Source organism: Taudactylus pleione, unplaced genomic scaffold, assembly GCF_031769625.1.
Source record: "Taudactylus pleione unplaced genomic scaffold, aTauple2 ptg000066l, whole genome shotgun sequence".
NCBI classification, from domain to species: Eukaryota; Metazoa; Chordata; class Amphibia; order Anura; family Myobatrachidae; genus Taudactylus; species Taudactylus pleione.
In genome coordinates, this window is record NW_028284468.1 from 37,428,505 (window position 1) to 37,442,751 (window position 14,247).

General features: G+C 37.1%; 1 protein-coding gene across 1 annotated transcript in view; it reads right to left on the reverse strand.

Moving 5' to 3' along the window:
* LOC148534596 (uncharacterized) overlaps positions 1–14,247 on the reverse strand; it is a 210,830-nt gene that overhangs the window by 195,188 nt on the left and 1,395 nt on the right. The window lies entirely within an intron of this gene.

The following is a 14,247-nucleotide window of genomic DNA, read 5'->3' on the forward strand; positions in this document are numbered from 1 at the left end:
AGGCACTTACCCTGACGGTTAGACACTAGGAGGGATGGGGTTAGGCACTTACCCCGACAGTTAGGGTTAGGCACTAGGAGGAACTGTTAGGGTTAGGCACTTACAAGAGGGTTAGGATTAGGCACTAGGAGGGACTGTTAGGGTAAGGCATTTACCGGAAGGTTAGGGTTTGGCACTTACCAGAAGTTTAGGCCCCAGAAAGGACAGCCAGAGTCAGGCATTTACTCTGACAGTTTGGGTTAGGCACTAGGAGGGATGGTTAGGGTTAGACACTTACCTGAGGGTTAGGGTTAAGCTGGGTACATATTAGATGATGTGTACCCTGCACGATTTTGTGAGCAATGGGACTCGGCGGGGTTGCCAGCATCGGCAAGTGCATAAACACTTGCTGATGCCAGCAGCGACGGAGCGACAGCAGGGGGCAAAGGGGGCCATGCTGCATTTGGCACCATGGCACTGCTAACGACATCCTCAGATCTTTCTACATGTACAAAAGATCATTGGATGCGATGGACGACCCGCGGGAGCGCACACCAACATCGTGCACAGGGGCGCCGAGAGGGGGGGGAGCGGGTACAGATTATCCGACGCCGCCCCCCCCCCCCTCCCTCACAGCAGCCCAGCACACAGCGTGTGCTAAGCTGCAGTTGGAGACTGCTCGTGGCTGCTGAGCAGCAGCCAAAGTAGTCTCCAATGCCTGTGCGGGGGAGCAATCACAATGATCGCGCCTCCCCTGGCTTTGCGCCGGGCTGAGCGGGCTCAGAGCGCCCCCCCTCCCCGGCCCCCCTCTTTTTTAATTAGTTTTTTGGCAAGGGGGCGTGGGCACGCCTCCCGAGATTAGGCCACGCCCCCCATTACCGGGGCCCGCCTTGGCTCTTGGCGGCCCTGATCGTGCATACACACTGGACGATATGAACAATTTGTCGGAATCGACAAAATCGCTCAAGATATTGTCTAGTGTGTAGGGGACTTTAGGCACTAGGATGGAGAGTTAGGGTTAGGCACCAAGAGGGGCAGTCTGAATTCCTGTGTATAAAATACCATTTCTGACATTATTACATTACTCCTCACAGATAAATCATTCCTTTTCCTGCATAAATATCTGCCATCCAATATATTAAAACTGGCATGCATTTATTTTTATAAATTATACCTGGTAACAAGTGGAACTTTATCTTTAGTTTTAATAACATAATTACCAGTACATTATTATTCTATTACTGTCTGTCATCTATTTATATTGTATCTAGTTTACAATAGGTTAATCATTTACAATATTATTGTATGGAGTGTTCAAAATAAACATGTTATTATTTCTACTCACTGACAGCACAAGGACAGTATAAGAATTCAGGTTAAATTGTTATTGGTGTAGCTGTAATGTTTTACATATATTCCCACAACCCTGTGTATTCCTTATAGGCTGCATGTCAGTCTAATTCACTGTATAAATAGAAATACAGGTTGAGTCTCCCATATCCAAAATACTTGGGACCAGGGGTATTTTGGATAATGGAATATTCCGTATTTTGGAATAATTGCATATCATAATGAAATATCTTGGGAATGGGACCCAAATATACACACAGAATGCATTTATGTGTTATATACACCTTATACACACAGCCTGCAGGTAATTTTATACTATGTATTCAATCATTTTGTGGCTCAAGCAAAGTTTGTGTACTGAAATGAAATTCATTTATGTTTCATATACACCTTATACACACAGCCTGAAGGTAATTGGATACAATATTTGTAATAATTTGTGCCTTAGACAAAGTTTGTGCACATTGAACCATCAAAATCAAAGGTTTCATTATCTCAGTCATGCTAAAATAATTCCGTATTTCTGAATATTTGGATATGGGAGACTCAACCTGTATAAGCAAATCTAGAGATATCAGGCCCCACTAATTAGTCACAATTACTTATATGTAGAGAATACAGTTATTTTTTATTATTATTATTATTATTATTATTATTATTATTATTATTATTATTATCATCATCACAATTTTTTGTTTATATGGCACCACAAGGTTTCCAAAGCACAGTATTACATCTTTACATCAAGCATTACACATGGGTTGGAGCATATAAGTGGATATACTAAAAAACTGAGTTTCTCTAAATCCCAGGCAATGATAATAAAGAACACATTGATAAACAGAGGTTCTTTTCTAATTTGCCACTGAGAAGAGACGATGGAAAGGGTGTGTTGGGGGAATAGGTAAAGTATAACTTTCTTCTAAGCAATAAAAAGTGACTATTATTTCTTTTTCTTCTTGTGAATAAGAAATATCATAGTTTCACTGTCTAGACCACCATCTATCAGTGGAACTGTGTTTTCCATCTGGTAAAATAATTTAGCATTTTTTCATTCATTTGTTTCATTAAATAAAAAGTGATTTCAAATTCGTACACTTATCTTAGTTTTTCGTTAAGCCTCAATATTCAACATGCCAATCCCCATATAAAACAGATTATCCAATTCAAGTTGAGCTAGGCTGTGTTTAATGAAACAGAATTTTAAAATAAGAGGAATAGTTATAGGTTACTAATCTAAATAAATAAATAAATAAATATACACATGTACAGTATATATATATATATATATATATATATATATATATATATGTATATATATATACATACATACATACATACACAGTATGTTATGGATAGCTGTAGAATACTTCAGAAGTAAAGCAACAGGTTAATTAACTTCCACTTATAAATTAACCCTTTGTCAATTTCTTGTTGCATGCTGCTTCCTATTTTCCAACTTTCTCATCTTAATATTGGTACAAGTCATATAATTTATTAGTGACTATGTTCTGCTGTATTTTTAAATAGTATCACAGCGATTAGCAACAAAAGATTGCAATGAATAGCAGTATGGTAAAATCTACTATTTCCACAACCAGATTTAAAGTGGCAATTTATTTAAAGGCAAAAACAGGTTTTACCTTTAAAATAAATTGCTGCTTTAAATCCTGTGAATAAAAGTGGAAAAACACCACATCTGCTCACTGTGTATATAAAGCTGTTTGCTGTGAGGCTTGAGCTATAGAGATGTTTAAAAATGGCAGTTGGGTTTGGCCCAGACCACTTATGTCAATAGTACTGCGACATTACAAAATAGGTTTATGAAAACTTAATCTAATGGTAACTGCTGTAATAATATCAGATCAAATACAAAATTGATCTTTTAGTTCTAAGGGATCAATTTACTAAGATGGTACTCTATTAAGAAGTGATACTGCCCATTGCTATGGGCAACATCACTTCTTAATAGAACTCCCATCTTAGCAAATTTACCCCTAAGTCTCAAATGACTGCTCATGGTATATATATAAAAAAAAAAATTATACAACTGTTCTTAGCTCCACCTGGAATAAAGTGCATTTGTTTGGTATCCCCAAATTCAGGATAACTAGCTGATAACATTTTGGTGAAGTTTCTGAGGGCTCTGTTAACTGCTAATAAGTAACTATGGGGAGAAATCTGGAAAAGTGTATTTTAATTGTTATTTTTCCCATTTATTTAATGCATATAATGCCTATAAAATATAAATAGTTGATCCACCATACAGTAGTACCAAGTGCAAGCCTTGTACCTTCTGAAAAAATAACAACACTTAATTAGACTGGTGAAGCCAATGCAACAATTGTTCGGGCCATTTTTAACAACCCCCAGTCATAAAAGGGTTAATGAGGATGTTGGATCTTTGTTTTTTTTGTTTTATATATGAGGTATGAAGCTGTTGTACACATCACTAAGAAAGTCTCCACAAGCTAATTATATATAAAAAAAAACAATACGAAATCACTTTAACATTTTAGAACACCTTAATTGCTGGAGATTTAATGTATAACTGATTTTTTTTTATGTTGGCTATTCACTTTGGGATTGATTTAATTATTTATTTATTTATTTGTTTATTTAATAGGACCTAGAAAATTATTTTCAAAAATGTTACCTGTTCCAAATAATATAGCAATATTTGTAACAAGCCTACACTAGCAAAAATTCTTCTGGCAGCAAGAAGCCAAAAAATGAATTTATACACTTAGAGCATTTTAACAGCATTTTTTTTATTTAATCCTTCTTTTTATGTAATACTACAACAGTATAGGTCTAAATGTATTATTTTAAATAGTAACACAAAACATATTGTACAAGCACTTTCATATTATATAACCTGCACCTTTGCAAATTATGTCAATAAAAATGTATTGCCACCATAAAATAAATATTTGATTCTAGAGCATTGTTACATTTTTCACAAAAAAAAATGCTATTTTTTATATATATTTTTTCTATAGCTGCCTTGCATACTTTGTGGAACATGTAAGGCTCGAATTGGGGTTTACATTTTTAAATTTGAAGAGCATGCTCTAGAATTGTGGACTTGCTAAGTACCAGAAACAGAGCATAGTTCCTGCAAACCAGTGTGCTTCTTTGCTAAAGACTATACTGTCCGTGATAGGAAGGCAGGCCTAAGGAACATTGCTGGCAACCTTGTGTACTCATAACATTCAGACACCTTTAGGAGTTAAAAACAAAGCACAAATAGTAAAGTGACTGTTTTAAATTAAATTGATATAAGTTGACAGCACCTGTTAAATAAAATACTTGCAAAGGGGTTTGATTAAAAAGTTGTTTTAATCTACAACAATATAACTTTTCAAAGACTACATAACAGGTCTTATTTAGGCTTACTAAACAAAGTCATTGAGCAAACCCTAATAACACAAATTGGAGACCTGTGCATGTCCAATTAGGTGGACCAGTGCTTGGCTTACAGCCATAATTTAAAGACTCTTGGCCTGATTCAGAGATGTACGTTAATGCCACCACTGGTGCAAATTTATACACAGCGGCTGTACGACAATATGCAAATGTTGCAACCGCCAGGATTAGTATTGAGATGCCCACAGGCGGCTTCGTAAATCCAAGTGTCTGCATACAAAATCGGCCGCAGATCAGTCAATTATTGGAATTCTTAGTAACCCTATAGTTACTCAGAATGGTCGCTAGACTGAGAGGCCAAAGCCATTTTTACGGCATACAGGATCGCAATCTCAGTCTACAATATGCACCCAAAATGCTCGTGACACGCCTGCGTTTTCATCACCACTCCCCTGTTACTTCCCCCAAATGCTCCCTGGCTGTCAGTGACTCTGCGGCAAAAACCTTTCTGCGACCGTCGATGGTAATAAATCTTGATGCATGTGCAGTGCGACTCATATGCATGAGCAGATCACTGATAATCGCTCAACTGCGTAAACATCAGTATTGCGTCCATCTCTATATCAGGCCCCATGTTTCCTTACTTATTTTTATCTCATTGTGCCATTACTACTGAAGACTAATGACTAGAGATGCTCTAAAATGTCAAACCTGTCTGACAATCCTGACTGCGCAATTGGCTATGAATTACGTAGATCAAACTTGCATTAAAATTTGTGATTTTTTTAATTAAACCCGATCAAAATAATAATTTTAATTAATATAAAATTATTTCAGTTTTTTTTTTACAAAATCAAAAGTTTGCCGTTTGTTGTTTAAAATAAAAAATCCATGATTATTCATATGCATTCAAACTTATGTGAGTGAAAGACGGGAAATGTGGTCAATATGGGTCAAAATTTTTTGAAGCAGCTCAAACACGGTTGAACCTATTCGACGGGTTCTAACATTCGAGTAATTACAATGACTTAACAGTATCAGTTTTAACTATCAAACCATGACCAGTTTGAGCATCAGTACTCATTATCAAAACTGCAACTGGACCAAGACAAACTCATTTTTATATTCATGTCTCCATATATCCTTATGTGTCCCCTGTATTTCTGTTTCATTGTCGCAATCACTGTTGCTCCACAGCCAAACTGGAAACCACTGGCAACACGGACCATATTTTTTAAAAATAGTGTGTAACTGAAATCCTAAAACTGTCCAAATTGTGGGTCTGGCCAGCATTTAGCTGCCAGCCTGCCAGCACAATTGCCCAGTGCCAGAATACTGTAACTGTATTGGACTAAAGGATTGAGAACTGGAATTCGGCACTCCGCAAATATCTGATCTAAGAGAGCTTTTAATGGCTCTTGGGCTGGTTACAATGAATAACGCAACCAATAATTAATTGTTATGTTTGATACACTATTAATAGAAAATGTATTATATTCTGAAAATACAAACAATCTCTAATCTTAAATCACAAGTATAATCAAATATTTTACAGACTGAGGCATTGTAAAAGGACAAAAAGAAAGCAATTTTCTCATTATAACATATATTAAAAGGTACATGTGCTGGAATTTGGTTTTGTGCTTCCTAATACATCACCGAGCTGTGAGAGAATGGAAGTGTGCCCACTAGCTTCCCCCTCCAATTTTCTCAGCTACCTCCCTTCTCCCATTCTCCCATGCTGTTTAGTTTTGTTGTACTGTCTCTCAGAGGACTGTCTATGCAAACTATTGGTTATTGCATAATCTCCTAATACAATATGTGATCAGATGTAACAATAACCAATAACAAGATAGGAAAAAAACATTACGTCAACAAAATGTGTTTTCATTTAACAAAGTAATAGAGGAAAGACAATAAAACCAAGTGCTATATCAATCACACATGCCTAGAAAAGACTGGGACTAGATCAGAAATATACAGGGGACAGTGGAAAATTTTATTTACCTTTTATAAAACGTTGGAGTAGATGTTGGATTGAATAGCGCGGGCCTGCCGTGTGCATTGTAATCATCATTATACATCAATTTACGTTCTACAACTTCTACAAAAAAGTTAGTACATTTCATATTTTCATGGTGTGTGTATACAAACTTGTACCAGAATTGAAGCACACTGGACACCTGTTATCCTTATGGCAAATGTTGTAAAACAGCAGTTAAGTGCTAGGGAAAGGAAGTTGTGTGCAAAAATTCTCAGAGCATTCACAGAGTAGTGACAAACACAACGGGCAGTGTAGTATGGGAACAAATATTACAGACAACCAGTTAAAGTTTTCTAGTCCCTGACACAAAGCAGAGGCAGCTAACGTATTTATGGGAAGAAGCAGAATTCAGCTTAGCAATTCACAAAGTACCTCGTGCCTCAATGATGTCAGTTGCTGCTAATTAATTAATAGGCTGCATTCTCATAAATATTAGTTCAACCCACAAACATACTGCTTACACTGAAAAAGTAAAAACTGGTCTTCATAGCCTATAGCCTTGCTAAAGAAAAGAACTACAGTATGAAGTATAGTTTTATATTTATTTCTACTGTACCCAGAACTATATACTGGTGGCCCACTGGGCAAGATATTTCTGCCTCAAAAGTGTTTGTGGCCATGTGACCTCTATGATAACTTAGAAGACAACATAATATAAAAGAAGTTTCAACAAGTTTCTTGGCTGTTTGCATTTAGTTGTAACACGCTGTAGATGTGGTACAGAAACACGCTGTTGCTTTAGTCTGGAAATTTACATATATAGAGGAGACACGGGAGTGACAAACATGACAGTACAAGTATAGCTGATGTCTTGTAAGTCAGATTTAAATATTTTACCCACAGAATCAAGGGCAATATAACACAAACACATGGAGAAACACAAGGAGAAAATACGAATGACACAAAGGGGCTTATTTAATTAGCCGTGTGTTTCCTGCCCTGTGCTTGCGGGTTAACATTATGCACATTTTGCGGGATATTTTCATGAGGCACATTCCCAATTTCTATGCAATTCGCAGGTGTCACGGGTTAATTCTGCAATGGGCAACCAATGGGAAGTACATAAAAGAATGGGGAATTATCCTGAACCCTCACACAAGTGGCCTATAAGATAGGAGGCCAATGTAGAAGGCTGTTAGTGTTTATAAGCAAGGTGTTAGAGGCAGTTCATTGTGTCAAATGGTTGATTTTTGCAAATATTAAAACTCACGGGAAAGTGATAGCCTGCAAGTGTATCTCAGCGGACAAAAGTGTCTACAGTATTTTTTGGTACATTAAGATTTCTCTATAGTGATATTTAACTGTGTATATACAAGTTTGTGTAAAGTAGAAAAAATAAAAACACTTACAACTCCCATCTGCAACTTCTCATCAATACAACACCTCAACATACATTTGAACTGCTTTTTAGACAACTTCACCTGAAACATTATTCTTTTATTTAAAATTATCTAAATATTTTTTTATTATTAATTGGGAGGATTGTCCCAGGGGCAGTCCATTGTGCCCTGACATTATTGCCTTAATATAAGGATTTTCCCATACTTTTCACCTTATCTGGAGCTGCAAAAGAAAATCTGTGTTAATTCCCATTGAGATCCATGTTAACTTAAAGTGGATATCTAACTGAAGAGCAAAAAGTCACAGCCATCGGTTTTTGACCTAGGTTAAGCAATTTTCTGCCAACTCGCTGCTAAAGGAATAGGCCCAAAATATTGGGCAGTGGTCGGAATTAAACCTATAACACCAGTACATTGCTAACCACTGCACTACTGTGCTGCCCACATACTACTTATATTATACATAGCAAGTATATATTATAATCGGGTAAGGTCAGTCCCATCCCTGACATGTACACCAACTGCCCACACCGCAGCATTGGGATGGGACAGGTCACTACGCTGGGAGGAGCACTGGTTGTGCTGGAAATTTATATAAGTAGTGGGGAGGGGTGGGACAAAGAGGTGACGGGATGGGATGGAGCAGGGACGGGACCGTGGTGACCTGGCATTTGCTGGGTCCCTTTACTAGTGTTACATATAGTATATGTGTCCTTCTTTTGAAAAGAGGGCTGGCCGTTTAAGTGGTTTAGCCGCAAGGAGCGCCACCACATAGGGGGTGCTGTGCGGCCGCTGATGTTGGGACCTCATATCATAAAACCTCTGATCAGTTGCACCTTAAGGATGCACAATGCAGTGTTGGGGGTGCTATGTTGCCGAGGCACTTCGCTTGTCCACTAGGCACTGGTAATCTTCATTTGAGGTAGGCTGGAAAATGCAGAGCGCCCTGTGCTCTGCAGTCAGTGTAGCATAGACACACCACTCCACTCCTCCCTCTACTTCCCAACCTTCAGGCTTATATCTGGACCACCTGGCTGCTGGCCTTCATACAGCCATCTATGTAGTCATTAATTTTCCTGCGGGCCACCTATGCCATGGGATGCAGGGGGCATGCTGTGTATGGAAATGTTGCAGTCAAACCAGGCAGTGGCTCTCCATAAATATGTTCTGCAGCCTGCAGGAGAAGGTAAAACAATTATAGGAGGAGAGAAGAGGACCCTATGTATGCTGGGAGAAATTAGCCTGGGGGTCCCAGTATAGGATGAATCAGATGAATATATATGGGATGACATGACACTGCATGGAGGAGAATGCTGCATGTGTTGTATTGGGCCTTGGGGTGTGACATTACTCAATGGGTGAAGGGAGGTTCTGTGTGATGTCATATGGAGGATGTAAATGCACTACTTGTCTTGTGTCAGTCTGGGGGGGGGGTTGCTGCATGTGACTTGAATCTGATACCACAAATCCATTTTACTTCATTTTTTTCCTGTGAGGCCAATGGGTTTTTTTTTTGTTACCGTGGGAGATGGAGGGGGGATGTAGTTTTGGAATGGGGGCACTAAAACAATTCTCGTACAGGGTGCTTGTATAAATGGGGCTGTCCTGGCCTACAGATCTTACTGCCCTGTAAACAGAATCAGTTTATGTGCTAGAATCTATCCATATTTGAATCCGAAAGCCTGATCTTGAGGTGGAATTCTGCTGTAACTCCCTTAAACCGAGCTTAACTATATTCCTATGTTACTCCCTTACCACAGCATTCCCATCACAGCAGAGCTCAATATCTCCAATCAACACTCTGTACCATCTGAATAAAATAACTACATTTATTATACCAGTATTTCAAGATCATCGCAGATTTTGTACTCCATCATATGTACATGCTCTTACACCCCATGAAAAATACACAAAGACATATCTCCAAACTGTTTTGATTAGGAGAGACAGTCCCAAAAGACTGCATATTTGTCCTAAATCCCAGGAATTTTTGAAGTATATATCACCATAAGAGCTGGATTAAGACCCCATTGGGTCCTAGCCAACAAGCTGATTTGGGCTATATTCCCATCACTATTTTTCAAAGAATCTGTTCCCCTCAGAGTCCACTGAGTCCCTCCGTGCCTACTTGGCTTAGGTTGCCTAATGGATGATCCAGCTATAATTAACATGGTAAGCGGAGGCAGCGTGCATCTGTTACTGGGGAAATTAATGCTTTTTTAGGGGTGGAAGAACTGCTTAGTTTGTTTATGTAAAACACCACAAATTCTCCCATTTCCCTCCATACGATGGCAGGAGTTAAGTAAACATAAATATAAGCAGGATATGTCTGAGGCTGACACCCCTCCAAATCTGCAGCTCTAGGGATCGGCTTCTGTGGCCTTTGTGACAAGCTAAGCATGTGCAGAACTTCATCCAGTTCATACTAATGGCTAAATGGGCTCTAGAAATGTTAAAAATGTGGAGGGTGGTTATTTGTTAATATTATGTAGTTTAGACAATTATACTACAATGTAATATTAGCTTACTAGTAAGAGACAAAAAAGCACTGGTACAGTTTATTTCTTAATGGATAGTACTACCTTAGTGGTCACCAGAACGGTTACACTTCTGTGAAGGAGAATAGTTTCTGGAGTGGTATTAAAGTAGAGCACAGAAAGTTGAGCCGACTCTATAAAGAAACTAAACTGACAGAGGTTTAGCAGAAAGCTCTGCAACTGACATTGATTATTCCCTTACATAATATAGAAAAACACAAAAAACAGGAGCAAGAGTTTGCTGACTTGCTTATTAAACTCTTTAGTTGCTGATGAGACACGTTAAGGCCTCTAAACTCAGCCTTGTGTTCCTATGCATCTATGCAAAGATGCAATATTAATTAGTGCTCTCACTTACAAGTGTTAAAAACCCCACAAGCTGCTCTGTTACAGTAAATAACAACTCAACGAAATCTGATCCTTTGCATGTCTTTCTTGTGTCCAAAAATTACTTTAAAAACCTTTGCCTGAATAGTCAGGCTTGAAAGTCTATATCAACCAATCTGAGGCTATAAGAACTTTCCAAAATACAAGATAACATCCAATTTAATGCACTCATAGAATATTATGAAATTATGTTGACATGAGCAATTGAAATGCATTAGTGAATCCTTATAGCATTATTTGTGTAAACAGAGGCCTTAACTTTCTACTGTGATGGAGCATAGCAGATAGACCACATTAACATTAGACACTACCATTTGCAATATTTAAAGCAAGGTAAAACACAGGTAAAAATGCAAACAACCCACTTTGTGACTTGCATTTAGGTTTGTTTTTAAATATTTGATTAGAGATGACTATAGTATATAGTTGACATGGGTCAACCACATTGTAATGGAACAAGAAGCGTTCAACATAATGCAAAGAGGTTAAACACACATAAGAACACAAATATGTATGGTCTCATTTGCAAAATAGTTTTATTTTTTGCATACATTCACATACGCGTTACATAGCCTAAGATACACAGAGACAAGGGAATGGCTGCAAATTGTGGTACTATAAGGCCACCTGACCAGTATAATTACTTTCTAACATTAAGACCAGCTTATTTGAATAGTAACGTTTTGAAGTAATTAGTAATTACTAATATGGAAAAATAATCATATTCTTGGAGCCTCATTTTTCATGACTGCAACAAAGAGCCTATTTCATAATATATTGCAAGTCCATATTGCTATGTTCTATGACTATTGTTAGCTACATCTGTACATAGTATTTTTATTTATTTTTTCAGACAGTACAGAAAAAAAGAGTTTAGAGTCTTTTTGTGCTTCTAAGCTAAGGACAACTGCACACTATATATCTGTAAAATCACTGATACTATAAGAAATAAGATAACCATGAGCATTTTACACTTTAAATTTTTTTTACACTTGAAAAACTTTTGAAGAGAATGTAAACAGTGTATGTGTCTTTTTTATGTTGTAATTGCTACACTGAAAAATTGATACTCATGGGTTCCGTGCTCATCTAGACCACCCCCCAAATAGACACACATGCAAAAGAGGATAAATTATGATAAAGAAAATAAAGATAAATGTAAGATTAGTAAGAACTTTTTTTTTTTACTCAACAGAATACCACAACATTTTTAAACATGATAATGCACAAATAAACTAGGGGAGCATGTAATATGATTTTACCACGATTTACAAATGTACCTTATAAACAAAATGCATTTGTCTAGAATAATACCTTTAAGCAGCACATTTGCTGAAAGGTTTGGCTTGCCAATTTTTTATGTTTCTTAGTATTAATCATTTCAAAGATTTTGAGTGACAAAAAGTTCTTTATTTGCAGACATAAGTGGTGCCCAGAAGCGGGACTTTGCGGGCCAGTTGGATCAAATATAAGCTCATCTCGCCCCCAAAATCCCGATTCTGAAGCCACACTGATCACAAGTTGGTATATTACACCGTGGGTCAGACAGATGAAAATGTTATTCTCCAAAATCCATGGAATTTGCAGTGAAAGCTAATGCAAGAACTGCAGCAAGGTTTTCCTATACAGGTATTACTGCCAAATGTCCATTAAATTAGAATTACATAATCAAGAGCACCATAAAAAGGCTAAAACTATTTAATAACAGCACATATGCATAAAATAAAATATATAAATATTTTGTGTTATAGATAAAGAAAAGCACACTGACACTTGTCAATATCTTATTGTCTTCCTAATTCTTAAGCCTTTAAAATTAATAGCTCCTTTTACACCTTTGGCCACTTACCGCGGGCTTCAACATCAAGTACGATTTGGAAAGTGCAAAAAAAGGGTTAACTGTAGAACAAGAAGCATAAAATGCACGTCCTTTCCAAATGTAACTGTCAACCATTATTTTGTTAGCTTTGGCTTGGCTCATGAATTGCAGGCGCCTCGGCCCGAACCCAAAAAAGTAACAACTGGTAGAATAATTGGATGATATGAAATGTATAGCTAGTTGTCCTTATTCTTTCTTTTTTTACAATTTCTTTCTGCCGTCACCACTATAAAATGTTATGGTTTATAAAATATCTGCAAGTTAAGGAACGCTTGCAAAGGATTATTTAAACATGATAATTTTATAAGGGATTGGGAGAGTATCAGTTGCCTTAAGAAATGTGAATACAGGGACCTTTTAGTGACCTACTGTACAAATGACTTGATGGAGAGTATTCACATAAGCACATTAAATGCGCAATTTTACTTCTATGGAATTAAATATATAAGTGGGAAATCTTTTCTTTATTTTCTGTTTAAAGGTAGATGGAACACAAACAGGTGTGTATCTCTTGTGTGCCATAAATATATTTCATTAAAAAAACCTGTCATTATAATTTCAGCAAGACATCTATACTAGGAGGTTTGTCAACATTTTTCAATTGTGTGAATTGTGCGTAAAACCATAAACCCATTAGAAAACAGTACTTAAATAATTAGTAATTTATTATACTGAGTGATCCCCAATCTCTGCAGTCTAAAGTCCTGCAACTGATTATCTAAAATACAAAGTGACAGAGGGGTGTGTAGAAGCGAAACCACAGTAGCGTCAGTATAAAGTAAGACTAGACTGGACTTAAGAAAGGCCCTGTATATCGATAGATAGATAGATAGATAGATAGATAGATAGATAGATAGATAGATAGATAGATAGATAGATAGATAGATAGATACATGCACATACACAAACACACAACAGGAAGTCTGTATTGCACCGATAGTATCATTAATGTGTAGTCTGCTTGATAACACAAGGTAAAGCTGGGCCTTTAACTCATATGTTGCCAGCAGTGAAACAGTGAAAGTATTTACTTTAGAGTTTAAGCCTTGAAGCGAATTCTATGAATCATCTGACACTTAAAATATTCAACACATAGAGATTCCAGTGTACTGTCAGATATCTTTTTATTTTTTTTTACCTCAGTTTTTCGCATTTAGTAACCGCAACTTCTGCACCTATACATTTAGAACTTGACAGATATAGGTAGTGTGCCATATAATGGTATTTTTATGCAACTATATATGAAAATTATGCTTTAAAGCAAACCCCCCCAAAAATAAGCAGACGCACAGGATAGTATGCATTCTTGGTGGGTGTGTCCACATTATTTTAAATGTGCACGCCATGCTTTTTCAGTTAAAT